The sequence below is a fragment of the Ambystoma mexicanum genome, chromosome 2q, assembly GCF_040938575.1.
Source record: "Ambystoma mexicanum isolate Mex_15411 chromosome 2q, UKY_AmexF1_1, whole genome shotgun sequence".
Lineage (NCBI taxonomy): Eukaryota > Metazoa > Chordata > Amphibia > Caudata > Ambystomatidae > Ambystoma > Ambystoma mexicanum.
Genome location: NC_090924.1, coordinates 732638742 through 732643918, shown reverse-complemented (window position 1 = coordinate 732643918; position 5177 = coordinate 732638742).

Sequence of the window (5177 nt, the reverse complement as noted above, 5' to 3'; positions counted from 1 at the left end):
AAAGTTTATTAAATAGACTGTATCACATTAACTAAATAAGAAGCCGAAAGAGCGGCCTCAGAGCAAGCTCCGGTACCCCACGACTCAGTAGAACTGCGTCTACAAACAGCCCCCACAGGAGGGGCCTCGGAGCATACTCCGGTGTTCATAGGCCCCTTATAGAGATCCTCAGAGAAAACTCCGGTAGAATTATTAGGCCCGACAGGCACCTCAGGGCGAACCCCGGTAACAGAGCGATCAACGTCCCTCCCTGCTCGAGAGAAACCGGGAAAGGTATCCCCGGCCGGGGTTCTCTGAAAAGTAAAGAACTTACCGGGCGTTTTTTCTTCTCGTCGATGAACGCCTGAAAATGCGAAGGAGTCTGTCCGAACACCAACTCCCACCGCTCCAACCAACGTTGAAGTGCCCGGACCGAAAGGGAGTCACAGTAAAAACAGGAGTCCCAACAGTGTTTCGGACCCAAACACTCTAAACAAAGAGGATGGGGATCCGCCCTTGCGAAGCGACAGTGACACGATGAACAGTCTGGAAAATCTAGTTTAAAAGACAGACTAGTAAACGAACGGTAGCGAGAGCCAGAGAGGGAAAAAGGGAAGAAAATCTCCCGAGGATGCAAGTGCGTCCGGCCCCAATCGTGCAGAGAAAAGGACAGATGGGCGATGCGGAACCAAGGTGGGCAGGGTTACGGCCGCGTGCCGGGCCCCGCGCAGGAAAGAGAAGGAGGACACATTTTTTAAAAAAATGTGGATGCTTTTTACAAAGTGCTCCGGTCTCGTCCCACAGGACGGAGAGATGTCCCATAAGTATGGAGGAAAGGGGACGGGACGTAGGAGTAAAAGCTCTTGACAACACTGAATGTGCAACATGACTGACATTGTCCACACCATCACCAGTCAGCAGCAGCAGTAGAGAGGAGAAACTGTATCAAAAATAAGTTTGCAAATATCTACCAAAAACAGGGTTAAAGTGGTCTGATGCCCTTCCCCTTGCATTATTCAGAATGAAAAGCTTTCCTAGCAGGAAAACAGCGCTCAGCCCTTACAAGAGTTTATATAGGCAGCCCATGAAGTGCCCTTCATCTCCATCTGTAAAATATGTTGGTTAGTCTGCACTTAATGACAAATTACTGGGGTATGTGATGTGCTTAATTTCTTCTATCAGTTTTGTTCATAACCTGGTCAAGGAAGCTCTGCCAAAAGGACCAAGTCTACCAAGCCACTCTCTGCAGCCAGACACATTTTTGCTGTTGAAGATACACCAGAAGAAGTATGCTTTGGCTCCCTGCTGGAAGGGGCCCAATCAGGTCCAATTGGTCTCCAATTGGTCTCAAACTCTGCTGTTAAGGTACAGGGACACCATGCATGGGTCAATGTGAAATGCACCTAAACGTTGAAAACAAAAATGGCTTTTGTCTAGCTCAGTTTTATTAGATTCTTTTCTGATCTCAAATGTCTCTTATGCCTCTTCCTCTGCACTAAAGCAAAGCTATAACTATCTCACGTTTAGTATCCACCTCCAACTTTGAATTATGGCCATGGTACAGGAGGAAAGATATAGTCCATTGGCAGGGGGAGGACATGTGATCCTAATGGCAGATGGGAATGTAGTTGGGTTTTGTCACAAGACCGGCCATGTGCCCACCACAGTGTTACCTACCCGTGTGAAGCCCTCCCTAATTGGATCTTTAAAGAAAATCACATTTACGACCTAAATGAAGAATCAAAGTTCTCAAAACTGGCTCTACAAGATGCGCTAGAAAGGAAAATGTCCACTGTTACTAAACCAACCCCAGCACCCGAAATGTATCCTGAACCGTCCCATGTCTTCGATCCAACCTACTACTGTTACTTTGTTTTGCACTTTAGACTGGGAAGAAAAGAGATCCTGAAAATTGATTGGCACCGCTAGATGACAAATAAAGGTGGTGGTGAAAGAGAACATGTACTCTAATACAGTATCTAGTCTTGCCTAGCTTTGAAGTGATCGTGTTTATGAGCAACACACAGATGAGTAGTGTCTTTTTGGTATGACACAGTATGATCGAATCAGGAATTTGGCATGTTATTTTTAACACCACTTTAGCAACAATGATTTTGACTATACCACTGTCTGCATTTCAGGTCACAACACAGATCCCAATTGTACTGAGGGGGCCTTGATACATCTGCAGCAGCACTCTGAAGTTATGTAGAGTAAGACAGAAAAGGGAACTATCCGTTCAAATCTGGGTTGGGGTGTATACAGGGGGCTAAAGTTGGATGGCCATTTGGGTGCCTTAGAATGAGCAATAGGGCTCATCTCTGGGGCACAGCTGACCAAAACATACATTGGGGAGCTTCATATTTTTGGGGCTCTCACTAAGTTTGTGAGACACGCACTACTACAATTGATAAACAGAGCAGTGCCCTCTGCAATGTGACACTGCCTTTGAACTGGTGCAAGATTACCAGAATTCCAAACTCCAGAGTATCCCTGAAAATGTGAAGTATAACAGCTGGCAGAGAATTCTGGGAGGAAATTATTTGGGCATACCAGAAGGCCTGTGGCCCTGGAGAGACTTCTGGCGGGATAGCTGATGGACCTGTGGAAATGGAGAATGCACCATCACAGCTAAGGGGTCAGTGAACAGCGCCTGGGCCCCCAATCATCAGAATGTGCCTGGCCCATGGGCTAGACAGCAGGGACTGGGTTAAACACAGATGTATGGGACGTGTGACTACCTAGCAGTTCAAACAGATAGTCAACAAATGCCCTAGGGATAACCCCCAACATATGATTAGGAATAGGATTAACTTGAAGTTTAGGCCCCGTTAGCTACCCCAGCTGCAAATTCTTAATAAGTTAGGGACAGGTCATGTGTTATTTATCGTTAACAGGATTTATTGGGATGGAACGGCAACTGGATAAGCTTTGACAGGCAGACTCTTATTTCATGGTGAGTGTAGAATTGCTCTGAGTTCCCATTTCAGATATGCATTATGTTCTGCAGGTAAGTTTAATGTGTATTGGCCAGCAGTAGAGAGAAAAACTATATGTTTCCACATAATTTTTAAAAGGATGACCAATGGTAGTGGTGAGGCACTTTAAAAATCTATAGAGTTTAATAACAGAGGAAAAAGGATAAGATATACAGAAAAGCTTGCCGGTACTAGAAGCAGTGTTTAATGACCAAAAGAAGACATTTGAGGTTGTTCATCGTAAAACAATTCTATACATAATGTGTTCCATCAGTAATGTACTCTGTGGATAACCCAATATCCGCAGAAAGGTATGGAAAACCATGTTTTTTCTTACTGGTAGATATAATGTCCTGCTATTGCAACTGTGTAGTAAGAAGGGGACAGTGGTCGTCAACACAGCACCATTCAGATCCGCCCGTCATAGTACTACACCCATCCTTTGTGGTCCAAGAAATGAGTGAAGAATCATGTGCCCTACAACTGCACTGCATCACCATATGAACGCGTGAAACTAAATTGAATAAAGTTTGTGTTCAGATTATATGTCTAGAGGAGCAGTAACGGCCTAAAGCGAGTGGCCCAGTTCCTACAAATACTATAGTTTGTAAAAGATGGAAAACGAGCACACTAACACGACTGCTGCTGTGGTAGCTGTGCTAGAAGCATAAAAGAGGGGCCTGTGGAGGAAAAACAGTCAATAATACAAACATGAAATGATGATCAGGGGCACAACATGGAGGCATGGCTGAGAACAATGGTTTTCCTTTTCATGTAAGAAAATGTACCCCCCCCAATCATGACATCATTCCGTCTCATCCTAGTGATTGTTCTTTTTCTTGTACCTCCATTGGACTTTGGACAGGGCACCCCTCTCCCCACTATTGGCTCCAGGCAATGCTAGATATTATGAATTGGACTGTGCAGGTGCCTCTTTCGATTATTATGAACTTTCTGCCTGCCTCTGGGCAGTGGAGCAAGGACGTTGAATCAAGTCCAATGGATTACGCTGGCTCAAGCTGGCCAAGACAATAGGACACTCACCAACAGCAGATGTCAATGGGGGGGCGGAGGGAGGAGGCCCCACGCCCCTCGCCTGAGGGTGATACCAGAAGCAGATCCAGGCGGCATTGTTGACCAGGAAGTGAAGCGTCATGTGGTGCAGCTCAGCAAGAACATCAATGACAGGCTACAATTTAGGACAATGGGTGGCACTGCGTTGGGCAGAAAGCAGGAATAGCGTGCCGGAAGGCCTGCTAAGTGTTTCAGAACTTCGTTGGGAGGTGTCACAGTTCTATGCAAGTGTGATGCTAGCTGTCTTGCAACCTATCTAATACATTATTTTGCTTAAGCATCTCTGAAAATGAAGACCGTTTTCTTTATGTTCACAATCCCACCTGCTTGTGGGAAAAATTGTAAAATGTTAGGAGAGGGATTAATGCGTCACTTTGTGAACTCGCATAACTTGCATTATAAGACCACACCCAATTACTGATGTAGCAAAAGGCAAGATAAACCTGATGTTGGATTCCCTATAAAAACACAGAAAGGGACTTAGTAAATTATGAAAATACTACACTGGTTTATTTATAATCTTGACAAGGTTGGCCTACATGACAGCTGTAAGTTTTGCGGCGATGCAGCAAAACAGTTACAGAATCTGGGTCAATGCCTTAAACAAAATGAATCAAGTAAGCTCAATGCAGAACCAGGATGGAAATAGCACACTGGCCAACATTTACATTGCAGTCTTAGGAGAAATTAAGATACTGTTAAATGACTGAACGTTTATGATCTGCATTCTCTGCTTTTGTTCCCAACACTTTCTGATCTCACCTTTATATTCATGCTATACAACATCACTTTTAATCTTACTGTCAAGACAACTTTACGGCTTGATGTGGTGGGGAGCTGCAGTTTGCAGATCTATGCCTTATATAAAGATCATGGAAAGGAGACCTTAATCTAACCATTACAATGATAAACCTGAATTTGTTACTGTTTAGACTCTTACTCTGCCCTAGTTGTGGTGGTATGTTGAAAAATGAAACCCACAATAATCACATCAACAAATCTCAGATCTATATGCTTACTAGCATATGTAACACATATATTGAAACCCGATTAAAAAAAATATGCATCCAAAACATTTTAGATGAAGCACTTACAAGTTTATTTAAAAGTGTTACACCATGGTCAAAATTAAGACTTCACTCAGGG